At 40.5% G+C, this 25388-nt stretch overlaps 1 protein-coding gene across 3 annotated transcripts in view; it reads left to right on the forward strand.

Moving 5' to 3' along the window:
- Positions 1–4096: 4096 nt before the first annotated feature.
- CPQ (carboxypeptidase Q) overlaps positions 4097–25388 on the forward strand; it is a 462588-nt gene continuing 441296 nt past the window's right edge. Inside the window, exon 1 of one of the 3 annotated variants that reach the window (XM_008523652.2) lies at positions 4097–4465. The gene's annotated coding sequence lies outside the window, so the exon portion shown is untranslated. The remainder of the gene's footprint in view (positions 4466–25388) is intronic. The other 2 variants (XM_070631792.1, XM_070631793.1) reach the window with 2 other exon arrangements.

The following is a 25388-nucleotide window of genomic DNA, read 5'->3' on the forward strand; positions in this document are numbered from 1 at the left end:
GTAAAGCCCTTAAAAAACAAAATGACTTTTGAGGTTCTGGATCTTGAAACTGGTGCCTTAAAACTCACCATGGCTGTCTGCCTCTTGGAAAGTCCTTCAGCACTAAGATGACTACACATTCCAGTTTATGCCTGTTGTCCTGGTATGATTATTAACAGCACCCCCATCCAGTACCCCTCTTTTTCCCCAAGGGAACATATATTCAGATTTGAAGACCACTTTTGTAAACCAAAGTGTGCCTGACTGATTTCTTTCCTTTTCTCCTGTTAAATTTTAAAAATATTTACTGTATACCTGTTATGTACCACACACTATACTAGTTACTTTGACATATATTATCTCATTTTACCATCAGAATTACCATATGAGGTGTTTTTATTATACCTTCCATTTTTTTTTTTTTGAGGAAGATTAGCCCTGAGCTAACTGTTGCCAGTCCTCTTCTTTTTGCCGAGGAAGACTGGCCCTGAGCTAACATCCATGCCCATCTTCCTCTACTTTATATGTGGGACAGCATGGCTTTGCCAAGTGGTGCCATGTCCACACCCAGGATCCGAACCGGCGAACCCCAGGCCGCCGAAGTGGAACGTGCAAACTTAACCACTGTGCCACCGGGCTGGCCCTTGTACCTTCCTGTTTTTAAACAGATAAGAAAGCTGAAAACTCAGAGAGTTTAATTGACCACTCACAACTAGTAGGTGACTAAACCAGAACTCAAGTCCTGCTCCCTATTTCTAAAGCCTGTGCTTATCAATCAAATGCAGTCCTTGGGTCTCCATGATGGGGCACTGCCTTGTGTTGGTTTCCTTCCCTGGGACATCAGGTCCCACCTCTTGAAACTAGGATTGTGGTTTAGGCCTGCTCACTGCCAAACTGCCCTTTTGCCCAAATCTCCATGTGAAATACCTCCTACCAGGCTCCCTTTCACCGTTGTCAGCACATTCTCTTCGTTCCTATCCTGGTTGTGTTCATCAGCATCTCTTCTCTGGGTGGCTGCACAGTGCCCAACCCATTGGGAAAAGGCAGTAGGAACAATCTCTCCAAAATGCTAACCTCACTGTGCCACTCACCTGCTTAAGCCAGTCTAGTGCTTCCATAAGGATGAAGTTTGAACCTCTTATCAAGATTTACAAGGTTCTTTTTAAATATAGACATCAGTCCTACTGAACTTTCTCTTCTTCCTTCTCCAGCTCCCACCTGCCATGCAAATTGTTTGTCCCACAAATGTTTCCACCTCCCAAACTTGTCTTCTAGTCATACTTCAGATGCCAGCTTCAGTCTCTGGGCAGCTTGCCTGTGCTTTGTGTACCATTGTCTGCCCCACTAACTTCGGTGCCCTTCCAGTGGTGTGCTGGAGCCAGCTGGTACAGGCTCTCAAGCTGACTGCTCACATCACTTCCCAACTCCAGCACTGCATGATGTTGTATTGGCATCTTGAAATTGGTCATGGTGGGAGCATTTATGCCCCAGAAATTGACAAAGCAGGACTTTTTTTTTTAACTGGTTGGTAAACATTTACCAGCACAACACTGTGTCCCTCCTAAATTTTCATAACACTCTGAACACCATTTATTTCTTCATTCATTCAGTGAATGTTTACTCACTGTCTACTACATGTCAGATACCATTTTAGTTGCTGAGGATATAAAGGTAGGCAAATAAGAGAGTCTTGCTATCATGGATCTTACAGCGTTGAAAGGGGAAGACTGACCTTAGTCAAATATTCACATAAATAAAATGTAAAATGATAATTAGGTTAAGAACCAAAAATGCTTAAAAAATATGTAATAGGATATTTGACCTAGTCTAGGTAGGTTTTCCTGAGGTAAAATCAAAGGATAATTTTGGGTTGAGGAAGGAACGAGGAGGAGACATAGCATTCCAGGTTGTGGGAACAACATGTGCTGTAGTCAGAGGGAGCATGACTCCCAGGAACAAAGGAAAGAAGACAAGTGTGGCTAGGAGGGAGCCAGGAAGCTTGATGGGAGATGCAGCTGCAGAGCTAAGGCCACACAGAGTTTTGTAGGCCCTACTAGGGAGTTTCACCTTTATCCTAAGAGCAGTGGAAAGTCACCGAAGTGTTTTCAGCAGGAGGAACACACGCTGTGGTGGAAATCAGCACAGCATAATGGTTCAGAAACAGGCTCTGGAGCCAGGCTGCCTGGCTTGGAATGTTGACTCTGCCCCTTACTAGTAACTTCTCTGTGCCTCAGTTTCCTCAAGGGTTAAATGGTGATAAAATAATGCCTGCCTAATAGGGCAGTTTATGAGATTGTAAAGCTCTTAGAACAGTACTTGGCACATCATAAATGTTATGGAAGTCCTTGCTCAATTAAATAAGTAAAAACATCTTTGGTAAGATAACTGAATGTAGCAGTGGCCTGTGGTCTAAGAGGGGATGCAGACATAAACAAATAATTAGAATATAACATGAGGTAAGTACAAAAGACAGTGTTAACACAAAGATGAGGATGAGCTTGGTTTCCAGTGGTTATTATGAGCAGAGTTGAGGGCAGAAAGGATGTTCCAGTTGGAGAGAGCAGCACTATGAGCTGTAGAGATACGCAAATGTCACTGTACTCGGAAGCTTAAAGCTTGGCATAGAACACATAAGAATGAAAACCAATGGGAAAAAAATGTTGTGACAGAGTTACAAGGAGTGATTCATTTAAACTCGAAAGCAAATGCACAGGCTTTTGGAGGAGGTCCCAGCATCCTGGTTGACTGCACAGACTCTGGAATCAAGCCGGTTCAGTTTAGAATGCCAAGTTTGTACCTCACTAGTTGTGTGGTTTGATCTCTTGAATCCTCAATGTCTTCATCTGTAAAGCAGGAATAATAATAATAATAATAATAATAATAATACCTAGCTCATAGTTGATAAGAATACACAGTTAATGCATGTAAAGTCTTAGCATAAAGCACTCAATAAATGTCAAGCTATTATTTTATTATTACATTATGAGTTGAGACGTGAGTGAGAACTTTGATCTAAAGGAATAACATGAAAAAAGGCCCAGAAGTTGAAAAGCATCTGACACATTTAAAGAACAGCAAGCCAGTGCCAATTAAATTATAGTTATCAGTGCCAATCTATGAACTGCTTTTACTGGTCTATGATGAGATAAAGAAAGAAACTGAGAGTAAAAATTTAGAAACCAAAAGAAAACAAAAACAAACTGACAGTAATTGTATACTTGTAATGAACACTGGGGTTTGCAGTTTTTTATGTCTTTTTGTTCACTTTTTCTAGCAAGTTTTTAATTGTGACTTGCAAAAATAATAGTCCATGACTGATTGGAATAATAAAAATTTGTCCTTTACCTCAGATCATTTGAAAAAAAAAGTAATTCAATGCAGCTGGATATAGCACCATAGAGACGATCCTGGAAAGGAGGACCAGGATCACACCGTGAGAAACTTCTAGGAACCTTGAATGTCTCAGAGTTTTTTATTTGGTGGGCAACAGGATCAATAAAAGTTTAGGGAGATTCTTAACTGAGGGTTTTGTGTATGTAGGTAAACGGACATGGCACGTTTTGCACCTTTTTTTTTTTCCAGCAAGCGTGTAGCTTTTCTTCTTTTTTAATTAAAAGATTTTTTTTCTAGTTAAGGAGAGACCTGAACTGCTCCGTGTCTCACAAATATAACTGTACTTGATAAGAGTGGTTAAACAAAGGAATTCAAGCTTATCAAAACACAAAACGTTAAAAATACGTGAGCACACACTTCGTGACCAGCAACTCTTGTGACTTGTTGCGGGTAACCAGACGAGCCTCCCTTCTTCTTGGGCCCCCTCGTGTAACTAATGCATGGACGAAAAGGAAGCGACTCTGCCCGCCGTCCCGGTTTGGGTCGTCGCGGCCTCCCACGGCCCTGCGCGGCGGGATGGGAAACAACGGCGTAAGGAGCGCTGACTCGCGGGCTGCCTGTGAGCTCACGAAGCGCGAGTTTCCAGAGCCTCAGAGACAGCCCAGAACCTTTCCCGGCTTCCTTTTAGAAGCAGAGCCCCTTCCCTCCCTACCTCACAGCCACTCAGTCAAGCACACGACCCCGCTGCCAAGGCCTTCGCCCCATCTCAGGCGACAGCTTCTCAAACGCAGCGCGGCCCAGAGCCCAGGCCAGCCCGGCGGCCCGTGGAAAGAAGCAGGGCCGCGGGCCAGGGCCCCCGGGTGTGCCCCTCAGACTTCTAACGCGAGCCAGAACCCGCAGGCTCAGGAGCCGCCGGGCCGTCCGGAGGCGGCGCCGGCGCCCCGCGCCGCTCAGCCTTCCCGCCCAGCGCCCCGCACCCCGGGCCCTGCGCCCCGCCTTTCCGCCCGCGGCGCAGAGGGCAGGGCCGCGGGCACCAGGCGGCACGAAGGGGCCCGGCCGCGCTGGGGGTTGGCCGCCACCGCTCGAAGGCTGGGCCGCGAGCCTGGCCCTGCGCACCGCCGCGTCACCGCCGCCGCCCGAGCGGCCAGAGCAGGTGCGTTCGCCGCCGGCCCCGCCGTGCCCGCGGGCGGTTGGGCCCAGGCCCGGGCTCTCCGGGCGGCCGGGCGGGCTGAGGCCGGGGAGGGACTTCCTGAGTCGCTCATTCGTGGGAGCGACGGCGGACGGGGCTGGGAGGCCACCGCGAGACGGGCGGCGCCTGCGGCTTCCGTGGCAAGGGCGGCACCGAGCGCAGAAACGGGGACGCCGAGCCTGGGCGTCGGTCTGGAGGAGGCTGCTGCGGCGTGGCCGCGGGCGGGGCCGCGATCTTTCCTTCCCCAGGCCCCGCTCCAAGCCGCCGAGGAGCTGCCCTCACCCCCGACCTGGACCCAATTCCTAGTTCCCCAGAGCCTCCAGGGTGCTTTATCCGGGCTCCTTGGAGGTTCTTTTCGCTTTTTATCTTGTGCTTTCACTTTTGGTGTGCGCGGCTCGGCTCGGCTCAGACTCTAAGTTCCATGAGGGCAGAGACCCCGTGTGACTTGTCAGGTACTCAGAAGTACTCAGTGAGTAACTGAATGAGCGAGTACCTACGAAGTAGAACCGAATGAGTGAATGAGTACATAGGAAGTGGTGCTGAAGGAAGGAATACGTGAATGCATATGAATACATACGCAGTGGAGGCAGCGGAGACGCAGGCTTACAACTCTTATCTTGCGATAGTTTTCCAAAAAGCTGTCTAAATGTCGCAGTCGTGTAAATGGAGTCATTCTGATTGTGGCTACTTAAAAGGAGTTTTATTTCTGTTTTTAAAGAAAATAATCACCAGAAGCACCCCATCGTATTTCCATTTTAGGTAGATTTTCGTATATGTGTTGCTTAAAACAAAATATTCCTAGGCTTTTTCTTGCTTGTTTTTTGTTTTGGACTTTTGGAGAAGTAATGTCACCATAATATTATTTAATGTATTCCTGAAAGATAAAGATGAATGTAAAGGTAGAACCACATGCCTCTGCTTTTAGTAACTTGGTAAGACTAGACATTTGTCTTGAATTCAGGATTGTGAAGAATCTTGTTTGTTTTCCTGAGGCAGGTGCTGGCTGGTTTGTGGGTGATGGAAGAAGGCTGACTATAGTCCAGAGAGGGAAAGAGACATTCACTGTGTGGGGACACTCTGGAAGTTACATAGGTTGAGATTGCAGTAATACGATTGGTCACTGCATCAGTTCTAGTTTTCCAGGCCCAGGTTTCAGAACAGCTGGATGACTTTGGACTTGACACTTGATCTCTTTAGGTCTGGGTTTCTTAATCTCCAAGATGGGGGAGGTTAGGTGGGGCTCCTTCCTGAGTTAGGCTTCTAGGATTCTTTTTTATCAGGAGTAGAAGGTGAAATTGCAGATGGTTTCCTGGAGTTCTGCTCACTTCAGCCGCTCTGCTTGGGATTCTATAGAATCTGGCCCTATTTTCTTCTCTGCAAATTACAGCTTATTCTTTTTGCTCTTCACATCTGCTACAAAAGGACCTGGGAACTCAAGATGAGAACAATAGACTCTGGGCCGGTAGGAGGGGGAGTTTTTTTCTGCATTACTGCAAACTCCTGGTTCTGGGTCTAACTTGTTTCCAATGCAACTCAGCCTGACAATGCCATATATTTCCAGTATAGCTGGAGAATTGTATCACTATTAATTTTCCTGCATTTGAGATTAATTATCATAGATCACAACATTTTGGAGCTGGAATTACCTTAGAGATTTTTTTAAAGGCACTTAAAAAGTCATTTTACATAGATATTAAACTATTTTTTGCATGCTACATTTAACAAACACAGAGTCCCAAATGTGTTACGTAAAATAAAATTAATGTTACCTACTCAGTTATTTCAAGACTATGGGGAGGAGTGGAGCCAAACGTGGTGCTTGGTGAAAGACCAACTTTCTCTGACTCTTTTCCCAAAGAGCCAGTTACAGGGTCATGTGTCGTTCAGGTATGGGATGTAACAGTGCTGATATTTATGGAGCACTGACAGTGTACCAAGCACTGTTACATTTAATCTTTTTACTTGGATTGCCCCACTTAATCTTTACTGTAAACCTAAGAGCTGGGTGCTATTGTAATCCCTATTCAGCCTTCCTAAATAGGAACAGTGCTTGGAAAATGGGAAAGTCAGGTGTTCAGAACACAGGCAGATGGAGGCAGGATTTCTCCCAGAAACAGACAGTCCCTGCTACGTAAGTGTGTGTGATGTTGGAGAATGAGGTCTCTGTGTGTTTTCCAGGATATGTATAAACTCTGGGGCGCGCTGGGTAAGTGAGTTTAGGATGAGAGCCCAGGGGTTGAATGATTTAAGACTGAACTGCAGAGACTCTGGTAGACTCTGATGCTTTGACCTAGATGCACATGCATCCTAATTTTAAATGCATTCAGGCTTAATTTAGGGAGTATCAAATGGGTGACATCAAGAGCTGTCATCAGTGAGTGGCACTTAAGGGCTTTGAACTAAGAGTACCAAGCTATGTTGTTTCTTGGGCTAGCTTTGTCTCCTTAGTAAGGCTCTGCTTCTCAGCTTCCTTTGTAAGAACAACAATTCCTAATTCAGAAAAAGTACAGTACCTACATCCCTGTAATCCAGGAACAAGAATGCAAGATGAGTTTCCAGGACTCTTATAATTAATTGACGAGAGCAAAAGAGGAAGAGAGGCCCATAAAATACGTGGGAAATTATTTTTTATCTTGTCAGTTAAATTCAGCCTTATGGAAGGCTGAGACCAATTGCAACCCTGAAAAACTGAGAGCCGATGCCAGTTTGATTTAGCTCAGGAGGCTGAAACTTTCTGCCCTGAAGGCTGGTGTGATAGAATAGACCTTCCCATTGCTCACAATGTTATGAAAAAAACATTAAAGCAACAATTTTTATTACTTGCCCTGGAGCTAGAGCTTTAAAATGTACTTTAGTCTCCCCCTACCCTCCCTAAACCACTTAGCTTTTAAAAACAAACAACCCATTCCTGTGTTTGCTACAGTCAGATTATTAGTTCTTTCTCTTTATTCCTGTGCCCTGTTTGTTTAATGCAGCAAAGAAGGAGGACTGGTAGTGTGCTTCTAGGTCTCTGGAATTTTTCTTTAGTTATTATTTTATTCAGCACGTACTAATTTCAGTAACCATTTATTGAGAACATACTATGTTCCAGATAAAGATGAATAAGATCCTGAGTTTAAGTAGGAAAGTGACTCATCCACAAATAATTGCCCCGCAGGGTGATGTGGAAGTAGTGGCCCCTCATTCACCTGGGAAAGTGAGGAAGAGCTTGGAGGTTAGAGCTTAGGAAGACTTCACAGAGCAGGTGAATTTTGAACTGGATTTTGAAGCCTAAATAAAGGCCAAGAGGAGGGAGAAGAGCATTCTGAGCAGAGAGAACTACCTGGGCAGAGAAAAGGAGGCGAGTCTGAGCATGGCCCTCCCTGGGAGAGATGGGTTCAGTGTGGCTGTAGTAGAGAGGTCTTGTGAGGTTGGGACCAGAGAGAGAAGGTCCTTGAATGCCATGTTATTTAGACTTTTACACAGCCTAGATAATCTCTTTTAGAGTTTTATTAAGCTGAATTTTTAAGCAGAGGAAGGCTATGATGGAGTTTTCTTCAGACAATAGCTTTGGCAATAATGTTTTGGAGGAACTGGAGAGGAAAAAGCCAGGAGGCCAGAAGAAAGTGAGGACGCTGTTGCTATAGTCCAAATGAAATAGGATAAGGGTCTAAACTAACATAGATTTGAGAGATAGAGGGCAGGATTTAATGAGTAGCTGGATATGGGAAATAAGGTTGAAAATAACTCTGAGGTTTTGGAATTTCTTGACTGAATGAATAGAGATGCCGCTAGCAAGGATAATAAATATGAGAAACAGGTTTTGGGAGAAAGGCAGTGAGTAGAGATAACTGTGGAGCATCCAGGTGAGACCCCAGGATACAGCCTTGGCTGTAGCTATACTGTGACATCACACAGAGGAGAACTGCCAAATGTTACAAGTCCTCATTCTAAAAAGACAAATCATTCAATAAATCACTTAAAAGGAAGGAAAAAAACCACATTAGACTTGACTAATGACCATTGCATCATATTTCAGGTGAGTTTCTTAGAACTCCATTTCCTATGTGAGTTCAAGTGATGGAGAAAACGTTGGAGTCTCAAACAATGAGGGGTTATTGTTAGCCACAAAGAGAAAGCAAAATAGAGCAACGCAGACAGGAGTGGTTCAAAGGAACAAAGATAAACAAATGGCAAAAGTGTAGCAGAGAAGACTGATTGCTAAAGATACAAATATAGGCAGATTCGGAATACAGAGAAGAATTTTGAGCTGGCTCTTCCAAATAACTGTACTTCTTTAAAAGTAAGACTATCACCTTTGATTTCTCATCTTATTCAACTTGTCCAGAAGAGACAAATAGGAGATTGTCAGAAGTGCCGGGCAGAGGGTTTGATATCATTTTGCAGAGAAAGTGTTGGGAGACTTTGAAGTAAGGGAGGAATAACAGAGGTGGAGTAAGATAAAATGAAAAGGATAATGATTAGGAGAAATTTTCAGAACATTTAGTGAATTCTATGACAAATAGTTGCTAACAAAGAAAAAGATTGATGCAGTGTTCTCTTAGTGTTGTGGCGTTAGACTTGCTTGGAAAAAAAGAATATATTAGCATAACACCTTATATTTAAAAATAATTTTTACATTTGATTGGTACATGAACTCTCAGAAGTAGGTGCAGCCAGGCACTATTATCTTTCTTGTATAAACTAAAAATCTGTGTGTTAAGGAGGCTGAGTTTGCCTCAGATCCCATGGCTGGCAAGAACTCCAAGCTTTCTGACTTTCAGTCCACTGCTCTGTGCATTGTATCAGAGCCTTGCTTTGCCTGGAACCCTGGTCTTTTACATTGTATCCCTTCCACCCCCTACCATGTCGTATCATATAAAGGTAAAGGTAATGCAGGTGATATTTGAAGGCCAGCAAAGCCAAGATCTTTGGAGGCAGAGGCAGTGATGGAAAGGATCCTTAGCACCACCTCTGCTGCATGCAATATGGTCATGATGGTCAGGAAGGGTTGTATAGAGAGAGTATCTGTGGAAATCAAACACCGCTTTCGATGCAATAGGAGAGTCTACAGCATAAAACAATCTTACAATTAAATCTCCTATGATGCATATAACCTCTTTATAAAGTGAACAATTAATCACTCCTTAATATGTGGATAAATCTAGACTTTCAAATATGGGGTTTGTAATAGGCTACATATACAATGATTATATTATTTATATGTGAAGATTTTTCTAACTTGAGTATTAAACATGAAGATGGGGATCTGGAGCTGGATCCCCTAATCATTAGAGACCATTTAAAACCTATTGAACATAATCATTTGCAGTTAAATCCATGTAGCTACCTTTACTGCTTACAAAGTACCTACAGGTAGGACATTGGGTGGGGTGAAGCTCATCTGGGAAATGGAGAGACAAGCCCAGCACTGGCACTGCCCCCAGCCTCATGGTAGGACCCACAAAAGATAGTTATGAATGTAACTCCACCAACATAGTGGGCCAGAGTAGGGAAACCAGAAACTCTTATGGACCTTGAGTTCCATATCATCATTAAAGTGAAACCAAGTATAAGTCAAAGCAAAGAGCATTATACTGGGTCTAGAGTTATTTTGTGTTGATAAAAGATAAAATCTAGAAGGAAGACAGAATAGTTGTGACGTTTTATGGACCAAGCAATTAAAAATATTTAACCTCAAAATATATAAAGGAAATGGTTAGAAGTGTGAGAAAATGACCAAAACAAATTGTAAGAGACCTTAAGATCTGTTGTTTACATCACAAATCAGTTAGACAAAAGCCAGATAGTCATATACAAAAGATGAATGGTAAGATTTGAATAATATAACTAATGAGGTTGAAAAATACAATTCGTCAGGGTGAGAAGGGATATAGAAAGTTTCAATAATATGGTATATTTAATATTAATAAAATGATTGTTTACATTATATATGAATATATATGTGTGTGATGTATATATATTTGTATGTATAACCTATTTGCAGAATATTCATTTCTTTGGAACACTTATGAAAGATTGTAAAAGTAAATGAAGACTTCAGTGAGTTCCAGAGTCCTGCTGGCCTCGTGCCTTAGTCCTCCGGTTTAGCCCATGTTTTCAATTACCTTTGTAATAGGTTGAAATAATAAAAAGAAAACATCCTCTTTTTCATGATGCTCTCAAGCCGCTCATATAATTCATCTTTCACCTTCATGTATGTATGTCCTTTTTGTGCCCAGACCATCATTTTGAGATTCTTTTACCATTATCAAAATATGTTGGATCTATGTTATCCATGACTAATCTGAAGATGCATTTGTTACATTTGATTAAGTGTTCCAAATCATTAATGCCATGTGTATTGTATTGCAAAATTTACTGTCTGAAACATCTGGCTGTTCTTTTTTTTTGTTTTGAGGAAGATTAGCCCTGAGCTAACTGCTGCCAATCCTCCTCTTTTTTTGCTGAGGAAGACTGGCCCTGAGCTGACATCCGTGCCCATCTTCCTCTACTTTATATGTGGGACGTCTACCACAGCATGGCTTTGCCAAGCGGTGCCATGTCTGCACCCGGGATCCGAGCTGGTGAACCCCAGGCCGCCGAAGCGGAACGTGTGCACCTAACTGCTGTGCCACTGGGCTGGCCCCCTGGCTGTTCTTTTACAGGGTTTTTCTTTTCATTAGCTTTTCTGAGCAAAAGCTTACAGAAAATCTGGGGCCATAGGCAGACTAGAGAACGAATGCAGGATCACAAACCCCATTTTGTGGGGAGAAGCAGAGGGCAAATCATGGAAGTCAGCACGATTCTGCTTCCATTTTGCTACCTACTCAGTTCAAATTTCAAGGTTTACCACATAAACTAATCACTCACTAGCACGCTATGTTCTCTGTAGTTTGATGGTTAAGAATATGGGCTTTGAAGCCAGTTTCCTGGGTTCAAATCTCAGTTCTGCCACCAACCCCCGTGTGACCATGGACCAATTACATATTCTCTCTATGCCTCAGTTTATTCATCTGTAAAGTGGGGATAATAATTATAACTGCTTGTGGTAGGCAGAATAATGTCCTCCCCTGAAGATGTCCATGTCCTAATCCTTAGAACCTATAAATATGATAGGTTACATGGCAAAGGAGATAAGGTTGCAGATGAAATTAAGATTACTAATTTTCTGACCTTCAAGTAGGGAGATTATCTTGGAATATCTGGGTAGGCCCAATTAACAGTGGAAGAGGGAGACAGAAGAGGAGTCAGAGAGTTAGGGAGACGTGACTATTAAAGGATGGCCAGAGAGATGCAATATTGCCAGCTTTGAAGATGGAGAAAAGAGGGCATGAGACAAGAATGTGGTTGGCTACTAGAAGCTGGAGAAGGCAAAGATCCTCCCCTAGAGCCTCCAGAAAGGAATGCAGCCCTGCCGATACTGATTTTACCTGGTGAGTTCAGTACTGGACTTCTGACCTACAGGACTGTATAATAACTTCATTTTGTCTAAGCCACCCAGTTTGTGGTAATTTGTTGTAGTGGTGATAGAAAACTAATGTGTTGTCCTATAGATTTGTTGTAGAGTTAAGAAATGTAAACATTTAGGACAGGCCTGCCGCATGGTAAGTGCTCAGGCAATATTAACCACTATTATTATTATTATTATTCATTGGTACTTTAGTTTCCCTCTTGTCTTTGCCTCTTTGTTATAGTTATCTTGTGATTACACAAAATTGTTGGAAAGTCCCCTCCCCCCAAGACTGTGGCCCTAGGGGTTTCTCACTCTCATGGTAGGCCATACTCAGTCTCCAGCAATTTGTCAAAATTACCAATTATATATTCCTACCAGTTTATGGCTCCAGCACTTTCTGCTCCGAGTAAGCAGATCTGAGCTGTGACTCTGGATTTTCTTGCCTCTCCAGATTTTAGGGTGGCAGTTTGCTCTGCACCCTCAGTTCTCTGCTGGGTCCAAGGAAAGTTGTTGCTTTTCAGTTTGTTCAGTTTTACTTGTTGTTGTAAGGACAGAAGTGATGACTTCTGAGCACTTAGATGTTGGAGCTGAAATGGGAAGTGAGGGCAGTGCTGTCATTACCTGTGGCTTTAAGGAGCTCCTCTATACTCAAGAGATCTTCATCTCTATACTTGACTTCTTTCTGATTTCTATTTTCTGGTTTTCAACTCATCAATTTCATTCTCAAACATGCTCTTCCTATGTTTTCTATTTTGGTTAATGGCATCTTAATCTGTAGGATAGTAGGTAATGTGATGTGTCTGAAATATAGGGTACAAATCAGGCTCAAACTCTGAGAGGTTATCCTTAACTCTTCCTTTTTCCTTATCCTCCAAAATTACTAAGTCCCCAAATCCTGTTGTTTCTACCTATGATAGCTCCTGAATTTTTCTGTCCCTCCCCTACCACATCCTTTCTATCATTGCCCTGATCATCCCCCTTATTGTCTCTTCCCTTGGCCAGGCAGAATCTTTTAAACCACTTCATCCTCCACACTGTCTCAAGAATTGGATCATAGGCTGAATCGTATTCCCTTCTAAAAAACTTACGTTTTGAGAAATTGTCTGAAGAATAGAGTCTAAACTCCTAATATACCATTTAAGGTTCTTAAAGATCTCGTATTAAAATATATGTCCAGGTGCATTCCTGGTGCATTCAGTTACTGTGTTAGTTTCCTAGGGCTGCCATAACAAAATCCCATATACCAGGTGGCTTAAACAGCAGAACTTTATTTTCTGACAGTTCTGGAGGGTGGAAGTCCAAGATCAAGGTATCAGCAGATTTGGTTTCTTCCGAGGCTCTTCTCCTTGGCTTGCAGATGGCTGTCTTCTCACTGTTTCATCATAGTCTTTTTTTCTTTTCATGTGCACCCCTTGTGTCTCTGTGTGTCCGAATTTCTTCTTCTTAGAAGGACACCAGTAAGATTGTATTAGGGCCCACCCTCATGCCCTCGTTTTAACTGAATCACCTCTTTAAAGGTCCCGTCTCCAAATATAGTCACATTCTGAGGTGCTAGGGCTCAGGCTTCAACATATGCATCTGAGGAGGGTGCACTTCAGCCCACGGCACCTATTCCGTCCCTCCATGCGGTCTGTATGTGTGTATGACCCGGGAAGATTTTAAAAATGCTGATTCCTGGGTCCTACCCAGTGTTGTATGTTCTGGGTCAGTAAGTGTGAAATGGGACTGGGAGTATATTTGTTGCATGCATGTGTGTGTGTTTAAATTTCTCCCTAGAGCTTTATAATACCCTGGCTTCCTAGGCTTGTTACCATTTCCGGGGAACATATTATAAATGTTTATGTCTTTGCTCATGGTTGTTCTTTTATTGGATATACCCTTTCCACTCTATGACTATGAAAATTCATCTATCCTGCCCAGCTGAGCTAGAATAACATTTTCTCTATTGTTTCTTCCTTGTTCTCTCTTGCGGTAATCCTACAACCTTTATTATTACTTTATTATAAGCCCTAGAGTATTTATTTCCTTTTGTTTTGTATGATAAGCATTTGCCTTCCTCTTTCACTAGCTTCCTGAGACCAAAGATGACATATTCTTTATTTCTGTATATCTGAAACAGTTGCTATTGCTCTGAGCATAGTAGGTAATCAATCAATGTTTTCAGTATGAATAATGAACTCATTAATAAATGCTGATAATTTTCTAATGACTTTTTACACAGTAGAGACCATTAGACTAAAAAAAAGCTTAAAACGAGTGGCAGAACTTTTATTCTTTTATTTTTTTCTTTTCTGATTTTTCTCCCCAAGTTCCCCCAGTATGTAGTTGCACATCTTAGTTGTGGGTCCTTCTAGTTGTAGCATGTGGGACGCCATCTCAGCATGGCCTGATGAGTGGTGCCGTGTCCGCACCCAGGATCTGAACCAGTGAAACCCAGGGCTGCTGAAGTGGAACATGCAAACTTAACCACTTGGCCATGGGGCTGGCCCCAGAACTTTTATTTTTGAATAAAATAGCTTTATCATGATACATGAACAATGTTCTTAATGTGTATTTCTGGTTTAGGACTTTAAACTTTTAAAAATTTCTCTTGAATAAGGTATTTGATAATAGAAAGAGGATACAGTGAAGACATCATAACAATTTGTGATAATGGCATCTTTTTTTGCATTGCATTTTTCAAGGCAGAGTATGGATGGTTCAGTTCTTAAAGATGAATGGATTCCCCAGTGTCCACTTGTAGTATATCCTCCTAGTCAAGAACTGCTTCCTTATAGCTGGCATGGTAAGGTGGACTTGTCTATTAGCTGAGCTAATAAGCTGTGTTTTCTTGGGTCAATGAATAACAGAAACAATTCTTGAAATGATTACATCAGCTAAGACCGAGTTTCTGGGCAGGGATCTAGAGTCTGGCATTTCCTTTTTGTTAGTTTTCCAAAAACTACTAAAACTTCAACCCTATACTTTCTAGAAATGGAGTAATCACTTCTAAAATCATTTCGCCAAAGCCTTTTCTGAACCAGGGCAGGCAGTCACAGAGATTGGCAGGGGAAGGACTGATGTCTACTCACAAGGGAAGAAGGATTCTGCTTTGAAAACACAGATGAGCTTTTGGATGTGGAAATTTACAAGGTTCAGAAAGCCCTGAAACATCTTTAGAAGCTGAGCCCAGCAGAATAATGGGAGGCTGTGTGCTGGCTTGGCATTGGAGGCTGTCTGGCACAAACTGCACTGTAAACAACTCTTCAAACATTTGCATCTGCATACATGACATTAGATTCTCAAAATGTCCAATTAAATACTTGTCAATGGAAGAAATGTTTATTTCCTCAGCTGACCTGTTGTCAGCTTGGCCTTTCTGATGGGGGAACAGTTTCAGCTGATACTCTTCCTTTCTAGACCTGATCTTGTCCTTGTGCACATAGAATTCTTTTTGAAAGCCGTGGAGACTGTGCCAAGCTGTAGACCATGGGCTTAGGTTAGGTAACTAAAGAAAAATATCTTAAAGTAAATGCTGTGAGCCCTTTTCAAACCAAGGAAACCTACTTAGCGCCTTAGTTTCTTTTGTGCATCTTAAACTCTTAGTGCTTGAGATATTATAAAAGTGATAGAACTGAGAAAAAGAGAAAAGGGCAGTTTTCATATTTTTTAAAAATAATTCTCTTAAGGACTGAATTAGTTTTAACATTTCAACAAATATATATTGAATGAGTGTTAATAGTGATGTTGTGTGTTTATGTGTATGTAGTGATTGTGTGTCCCTATCCTTGTTGATAGACACGGAAATGCTCAATTATAAGTCCCTGTGATTGGTATAGCAGTGAAGGTTTTGCAAGATGATGTAGAAACATAGAGGAAGTCACGAAGAAAATATAGGAGAAGAATCAAAGAAATTTAGGTATTCTTTGGAAAAGTTCAAATGTATAAGGAAGTAGAAAGCTGTGTGATCTTGAGCAAATTTCCCAATTCTACTGGCCCTAGTTGCCTAATCCATAAAATAGGGAATATAGTATGAAGAAGATCAAAGGTTATTATCAGGATTAAATAAAATGATCAAAACTACTTACAATCATGTAAACTGCTTACAATAGCATTTGCCACATTGTAAATGCTCACCAAATGTTAGCTAATTATGAAATATTAATCACTTTTTGGACAGAGGAGATTTAAGCATTTCTGTGTGGTGAGGGGAAGGAGCCCAGGAAGAGAGGGAGAAAAATTAGATAATTGCTACAATATATAGAGAGAATTTTGCTTTGGAAAGGAGGTTGGGTAATTCTTTCACTGAGACATGAGCTGAGAAGGACTGTATAGATAAAGGATAGAAAAGTTTTGAGGTGAGGATGGTGAAAGCCAAGGCATCTCATGGTCATATTATTATCTCCTCAGTTGTATAGATGAGGGGAACTTTTACTGAGCATGAGGGGAGTAGGGGTGGAATTTGGGGCTTAAGGAGAGTGGAAAAACTTTATAGCAGCTGCTATGGGGAATTTGATAGAGTCAGCTGAAGATAAATATAAGGGTTGCCGAGCAATGCAGAAGACCCAGCTGAGAGCCTTAGTTGATAGTGGAGACATTTGGCATGGTTATGTAAATATTGATGGTGGTATTATGCACCCTGACGCAAGCATGGAGAAAATTCAAAATTAGTTTTGAGGAATAGGCAAGTAGGTGAGGAGGAAAAGCAAGGCATCTAGGGTACTAATGAAGGCAATATTATATCATCAACCACCAAATAAGGTCCTGAGCCAAGATTAACCTGAAATGGTGAGTTGAGGATAGAAGCACAGACAGACTGGAGGTGAGGAAGTGGCTTAGTCAGTTCAGGCTGCTATAACAAGATGCCATAGCCTGAGTGGCTTATGAAGAACAGAAATTTATTTCTTATAGTTCTGAAGGCTAGAAGTCTGAGATCAGGGTGCCAGCATGGTTGGATTCTGATGAGAACCCTCTTCTGGGTTGCAGACTGCCATCTTCTCGTATCCTCACATGGAGAAAAAGAGAGTGCAAGAGCTCTCTGATTTCCCTTTTATAAGGAAGGGATTGACTTGGCCAGGGCTGATAAGAAAAGGTTTCAGAGAGAAGGTGATGGTTGAGATGAGTTATGTATGATACTATTGCTAAGTGAGAGAAATAAAGAAGACCTGAATTAAAGTGGTAAAAATTTTATTGCTAGGGACAGAAGGAAGAGATGTAGGAGGATAGAATGATGATATTTAGTAGCTAATTGACTATGTGGGAGAATGAATAGGTGATTTTGTACTTTTGAGCCTGGATGATAGGGACAATTATGGTTTCATAAGTGGAATCTCTGTTCGAGTTAGAGAAGATATTGGGGAAGATGATGAATTTGGAGATATTAAATCAGAACAATTGGTTGTAAGTGAAAGCAATTCAACTAAAATGATATTAAACCAAAAGAAGGAATCTGTTAATTTTCATAACTGGAAAGTTCAGAGATACGGTTGGCTTTAGGCATGGCTGGATCCAGGGCTCAAGTGATATGATATGTGCCCATCTCTATCCGTCTTGTCTCTATCTCTTGACTCAGCTTGTCCTGCTTGGTTTCATTCTGCAGGCCGGTTCTCAGTATACAGTAGGCAAAATAGGTGCCTAAAGCTCCAGATTCGCATCCTAACAATCCCAATGGAAATAACTTTTATTTGCAACATCCATATGTTTTAAAATATGTTTCATTATTATTCAGGTATAGTGAGGCCAACAGATCAGGAAATGATTGCCGTTGAAAAGATAGTTTGTTACTCATGGTTCCAAATAGGAGGAGTGTGCCATGCCATGCAGGGCTACATGGGAAGCACCAGGGTCAGTTAGGAGGCAGAAACAGTGAGGGGAAAGCGTGGGCCAAAGACTTTATTGTGGTTTTGTCAAGAAGGAATGGGTGAGACAAGTAAGCAGGTTTAGGGTTGACTGGTGTGAATAATTTCAGCAGGCTCTGAGGTGTGTGGTCTATCCCAAGTTGTCTGGTACTTGGCCCTGGATTGATTAGGGCAGGGAATATTGGCTTGGCATGTGAGAGTTAGATAATAGACATGGTTGGAAGATACGGGCTCTAGATTGGTTGGTTTGCATGTGAAAGGAATGTTCATAGGGGAGTCTTGGAATTAGTGAACCCTAGGAAGGGCAGTTCCTCTTGGTCAGTGATGCCCCACATGCCAGAGCATCAAGAAAACAGAAAATAAGAAAATAGTTAATATACCATATATCAACGTCAGGGGAGATTCTGATTGGCCTTGCTTTGGTCATCTTGTCTCTGTAGTGTGGGTGTGGAGTATGGGGTAAGGAACAGTACTATGATTGACTCCCAGTGTAGACCAGAGTGTGGGGATCAGGGAGGATGATCTTAAAGATAAAGAAAACAGAAATTGGGAACTTATGCTGGGAAGCCAAAAACTATAGCTACCATAGTCTATTACAGGGTACCTGTGGCCATCATGGTTGAACTGACCAGGTGGCAGTTCAAATGTGGCTCTGGGCCTTTTTATTTTAACAGCCCTCATTGCACAACATGCACTACTCCCTGGCTTGACGCCTTTCTTTTGTCCTGCAATTCTACAAGCCTATAGAGTTTCTGAAACTGAGTGTCCAAAAGTAAACTCATTTATGTTTTCTGATTCTCTTGACTAGGTACTAGTGTTTTCCTCATGGCCTCCAATGGACACCTTACCTTCATCTTTGACTCTGTTCCTTCCCCCTTTATGAAGTCATCTATCTTCTTCTGAAATATCTCCTAGATTTACTCCTTGCTTACCCATATTTGCTGCTACCTTTCTAGTTAGGATCTTCATCACCTTTCTAGTCTCTTCTTTTTAGTCTATCTTTCTTAATATTGTCAGATTTTTCTCTGTGGGGAAGAATTACCCCCCTCTTCCTAAAAAAACCCATTATCTGAATATTACAGAGAGAAAATGGCGGGTACATAGCACAAGGGCAAATGTGTGAAGATCTAGATTTGAGTCACTTCACGTTCCTCCTCTGGGTTTCATCAAAGATATTTGGTGGTTTAAATGAGAAAACTCATGTTTGAAAAATCTTTGTAAACTGTAATGTAGTTCAGATGATGGTGATTTCTTTCTCATTCTGTGCTGTATGAATCCTAAGTTTTTTTCAAACTCTAATTTTCAACCTTATTTCCTCTTTCTAAATGAATTCCTCTCTGTCCCCACACTTAGGCCAAGTTTGTTTCTCTCTTTGTATCGTTCTATACTGTTCCAAATATGAAATGCCCTTCTCTTTGCTCTCCTCGCTGTCAACTAAATCTTTTTTTTTTTAATGGCAGTAACATTGGATTATAACATTATATAGCTTTCAGATGTACATCATAATATATTTTGAATTCTGTGTAGATTACATCATGTTCACCAACCAAAAACTAATTATAGTCCATCACCACACACGTGAGCCTAATCACCCTTTTTGCCCTCCCCCATTCTCCCTTCCCCTATGGTGACCACCAATCCAATCTCTATTCCTATGTGTGTGTTTATTGTTGTTTTTATCTTCTACTTATGAGTAAGATCATATAGTATTTGACTTTCTCCCTCTGACTTATTTCACTTAGCATAATACCTTCAAGGTCCATCTATGTTGTCACAAATGGCTGGATTTCATCATTTCTTATGGCTGAGTAGTATTCCATTATGTATATATACCACATCTTCTTTATCCATTTGTCCCTTGATGGGCACCTAGGTTGCTTCCAAGTCTTGGCTATTGTGAATAATGCTACGGTGAACATAGGGGTGTATGAGTTTTGTTGGTGGTTTCCTTTGCTGTGCAGGAGCTTTTTAGTTAGATATAGTCCCATTTGTTCATTTTTATTTTGTTTCCCTTGCCCGGTGAGACATGGTCCTTGAAAATATGGAGCTCAACAACAAAAAAAACAACAACCCAATTAAAAAATGGGCAAAAGATCTGAACAGAGATTTCGCCAAAGGAGATATATGCATGGCCAACAGGCATATGAAAAAATGTTCAACATCATTAGCTATCAGGGAAATGCAAATCAAAACTACAATGAGATGTCACTTCACTTCGGTCAGAACGGGTATAACTGACAAGACAGGAAACAACAAGTACTGGAGATGATATGGAGAGAAGGGAACCCTCATACACTGCATTGAGACATTGAGAATCCAAACATGAACCTGACATGGTCCTTATCCTCAATTTGCTTTATTTCTGTGACCAATGATAACACCATTGGATGATTATAAGGCATTAGAGAAAAGTAAATGATATGCTGTGGACACACAAAGAAAGGAGTAATTCATTCTGACTTGCATAGTTCAGGAAAGAATTCATAGAGGAGATAACATTCAGGAAAAAAATGAAGCATGTAGGAAGGTAGCATTGACACTTCTGTTTACTTTGTGAAAATTTTGTACTTTATACAGTGTGTTGTTAAAATTAGCATGCCAAAGTGTTTCTGCTTCTGGGAAGATGGAGTAGATGCACTTTTTCCTATTTATCCCACTAAGTACAACTAAAAACCCTTGACATAGTATATATACCATATACATACATAGTGTATATATGTATATATCTAACATAAGAAGACTCTGAAAGGTGAAAAGAAGAAGGCAGAACGGCTAGAGACCTTGGAACCTGAGTTCCCTGGGTTTTATTTTTGCCTCACATATCTCAGACTTGGAGCTGAAGAAGCTGGTAACTTGGAAATGCCAGTGAGCACACACACAAAAAAAGCCTCAGTAAAAGCCTGCTTTCTCTAACCAAAGGACCAGGAAATGAATAGCCTAGCAGGGTGGAAAACTTTTAGAAAGTAACCACTCTAATCCAGTCAAACATTACAGAAAGAACTGTGGCCCCACTGTGACCCATGCCAATAAAGACTGAGTGCGTAGCTTAGACTTAAACCCTCACAAGACTGTAACAAGGTATCCCAACACCCCTGCCAGGGTGATGTCAGAGAAGACCAAGTTGGGAGCCAGGACTTTCATACTTACCAGCTATTAATGAGCCTCCTCACCTCCAACCCCACCTGTGGAGTCAGCAGAGACCATGTGGGGAGCTTGGATTTGCAGCCCAATTGGCAATAATGCATCCCTCCCCTTCTCTGTATCAGAGGAGATATGGTAGAGAGTCAGGATTTTCCCCATTGCCAGCAGTAATGAGAAAATCACACTACAGTGTCAGTGGAGACCATGTAGGCGATCTGGAACTCATACCCTCATTAAGAAATTATAAGGAGATGCCTCCTTGAGTGTCAGTGGGGGCCAAGTCGGGAACCTGGACTGCTACCTCTACTGGCAGTGATGAGACAGTGCTTCCGCCCCCTTCTCCTACTGCAGTGGTGTCAGAGAAAACCAGCTAAAATAGAAGGTTTAATAGGGCCCTGAGTCTCATAACATAATATAATAATGTCTGTGTTTCAATTGAAAATTACTTGTCATAACAAAAGAACTGGAGAAATCTTAACTAAATGAAGGAAGGCAGTCAATAGATGTCAACATCAAGATGACAGAGATTTTAGAATTATCTGACAAAGACTTTAAAGCAGCCAGATAAAAATGCTTTAACAAGCAATTACAAACATGCTTGAAACAAATGAAAAGATGGAAACCTCAGAAAAGAAGTAGAAAGTCTCAGCAAAGAAATAGAAGATATAAGAAGAATTCAATGGAAATTTTATAACTGAAAAGTACTATAAGCAAAATAACAATCTCAGTGAATGGACTCAATAACAGAATGGAGAGGACAGAAGAATGAATCAGTGAACTGGATGATAGAGCAATAAAAATTGTCCAATCTGACCAAAAAAGAAAAAATAGGAAAAAAAAGAACAGAATCTCAGGAAGTGTGGTAGTATAAGGAAAGATCTTACATTCATGTCATCAGCGTTTCAGGAGAGGAGAAAGAGATCAGGGTTGAAAAAACCCTCAAAGAAATAATGGCTAGAAAATTCTCAAATCTGATAAGAGAAGTCAACCTAGAGATTCAAGAAGTTAAGCAAACTCTTAACAGGATAAACCCAAAGAGATCTCTGCCAACACATATAACTAAGGTTCTCAAAACTAAAGACAAAGAAAAAAGTCTTGAAAGAAGCCAGAGGAAAATGACACCTTACCTATGGGGAGAAAAAAATTAGAATGAGAGTGGCTTTCTCATCAGAAACCATGGAGACCAGAAGATGAAGGCACAGTATTTTTTAGGTGCTGAAAGAAAATAACTGTCGACTCAGAGTCTTATATCCAGCAAAGATAGCCTTCAAGAATAAAGGGGAAATCAAAACATTCTGAGATAAAATAGAACAACGTTAAGCAGACTTGCCCTAAAAGAATGGCTAAAAGAAGTTCTTTGAACAGAAAGAGAATGATAAAAGAAAGAATCTTGGAACATTTGGAAGGAAATACATTGGTAAGAAAATTCATTGGTAAATACAATTGGCTTTCCCTTTCCTCTTGAGTTTTCTTAATTGTGTTTGATGGTTGAGATGAAAATTATAACACTCTCTAAGTGTGATTCTAAATATACTTAGAGAAAATATTTAGGAAAATTAGACAATAAACATGGAAGGATAAAGGAACATGATAGGAGGAAGTTTTCTATACTTCACTCAAACTGATAAAGTGATGACATCTGCAAACTCTGATGTTATATAAGTAATATAATACTTACAAAGTATTAAGGTAAAAGTATAGTAAAGGCAGCAGATCAACTACCTGTGAAGGTCATATGAAGGTTAAAAGACAAATGTACTAAAATTACCTATTTCAATGACAAGAGGGTAATGGATACACACACACTAAACAAAAGACTATATATGATGTGAAAAACATATAATGTGGGAGGAGGGGAGTGAAAAAGTAGAGCTTTTAGAAAGAGGTCAAGCTAAAGAGTCTATCTACTCAATATAGACTGTTATATGCATAGTATATGAAATAGGATCCTCATGGTAACCACAAACGAGAAACCTATAACAAGCAGGAAAAAAAGTAAGACAAAAGAAATCAAACATATTACTAAAGATAGCCATCAAACCACAAGTGAAGAGAGCAAGAGAAAAAGAAAGGAACTGAGAAGAACTACTAAAACACCCAAAAAAAAGAAAAAGTGACAAAATGGCAATAAATACATATTTATCAATAGCTACTTTAAATGTCAATGGATTAAATGCTCCAATCAAATGCCCTAGGGTGGCCAACTGGATAAAAAAACAAGATCCATGTATATGCTACATACAAGAGACACACTTCAGACCTACAGACACTCACACACTGAAAGTGAAAGAATGGAAAAAGATATTCCATGCAAATGGCAAAGAAAAGAAAGCGGGGGTAGCAATACTTATATCAGACAAAATAGATTTTAAATTAAAAACTGTAATAAGGACAAAGACGGGCACTACATAATGATAAAGGGAACAATCCAACAAGAAAATATAACACTTGTAAATATCTACGCACCCAACATAGGAGCACCTAAATATATAAAGCAGTTATTAACAGACATAAGAGGAGAAATAGACAGTGACACAATAATAGTAGGGGACTTTAACACTCCACTTACACCAATGGATAGATCATCCAAACAGAAGATCAATAAGGAAACACTCGCCTTAAAGGACACATTAGACCAGATGGACTTAGTAGATATATACAGAACATTCCATCCAAAAACCACAGAATACACATTCTTTTCAAATGCCCATGGAACATTCCCCAGGATTGATCACATTCTCTAGGATTGATCACAAAACAAGTCTCAATAAATTTAAGAAGATCGAAATAATACCATGCATCTTTTCTGACCACAAAGGTATGAAACTGGAAATCAACTGCAGAAAGAAAACCAGAAAAGCCACAAAAATGTGGAGATTGAACAAAATGCTACTGAACAATGATTGGGTCAAGGAAGAAATCAAAGAAGAAATAAAAAAATCCCTGGAGACAAATGAAAATGAAAACACGACATGCCAAAATCTGTGGGATACAGCAAAAGCGGTTCTACGAGGAAAGTTTACAGCAATTCAGGCCTACCTCAACAAAGAAGAAAAATACCAAATAGACACTCTAAAAGTGCACCTAAAGGTACTGGAAAAAGAACAACAAACAAAGGCCAAAATCAGCAGAAGGAAGGAAATAATAAAAATCAGAGCAGAAATAAACGAAATAGAGACTAAAAAAAAATAGAAAAAATTAATGAAACCAAGAGCTGGTTCTTCAAAAAGATAACCAAAGTTGACAAACCTTTAGCTAGACTCACCAAGAAAAAAAGAGAGAAGGCTCAAATAAATAAAATCAGAAACGAAAGAGGAGAGATTACAACGGACACCTCAGAAATACAAAAGATAAGAGAATACTATGAAAAGCTATACGCCAACAAATTGGATAATCTAGAAGAAATGGATAAATTCTTAGAAACATACAACCTTCCAAAACTGGACCAAGAAGATGTAGAAAATTTGAATAGACCGATCACGAGTAAGGAGATAGAAACAGCAATTAAAAACCTCCCAAAAAATAAAAGTCCAGGACCAGATGGCTTCCCTGGTGAATTCTACCAAACATTCAAAGAAGACTTAATATCTGTCCTTCTCAAACACTTCCCAAAAATTGAAGAGGAGGGGAGGCTTCCTAACTCCTTCTACAAAGCCAACGTAATCCTGGTACCAAAACCAGACAAGGACAACACAAAAAAAGAAAATTACAGGCCAATATCACTGATGAACATCGATGCAAAAATCCTCAACAAAATACTAGCAAACCGAATACAACAATACATTAAAAAGATCATACATCATGATCAAGTGGGTTTCATTTTCGGGATGCAGGGATGGTTCAACATCTGCAAATCTATCAATGTGATACACCACATTAACAAAATGAAGAATAAAAATCACATGATCTTCTCAATAGATGCACAGAAAGCATTTGACAAGATACAGCATCCATTTATGATAAAAACTTTAAATAAATTGGGTATAGAAGGAAAATACCTCAACGTAATAAAGGGCATATATGACAAACCCACAGCAAATATCATCCTCAATGGAGAAAAACTGAAAGCTATCCCCCTAAGAAGAGGAACCAGACAAGGATGCCCACTGTCACCACTCTTATTTAACATAGTATTGGAAGTCCTAGCCAGAGCAATCAGGCAAGAAAAAGAAATAAAAGGGATCTACTTTGGAAAAGAAGAAGTGAAACTGTCAGTCTTTGCAGATGACATGATTTTATATCTAGAAAACCCTAAGGAATCCACTAAAAAACTTTTAGAAATAATAAAGGAATACAGTCAAGTTGCGGGATACAAAATCAATGTACAAAAATCTGTTGCATTTTCTATACACTAACAATGAAGTAGCAGAAAGAGAAATTAAGAATACAATCCCATTTACAATTGCAACACAAAGAATAAAATACCTAGGAATAAACTTAACGAAAGAGGTGAAAAATCTGTACACCGAAAACT

Source organism: Equus przewalskii, chromosome 8, assembly GCF_037783145.1.
Source record: "Equus przewalskii isolate Varuska chromosome 8, EquPr2, whole genome shotgun sequence".
In the NCBI taxonomy this organism is placed as follows: domain Eukaryota; kingdom Metazoa; phylum Chordata; class Mammalia; order Perissodactyla; family Equidae; genus Equus; species Equus przewalskii.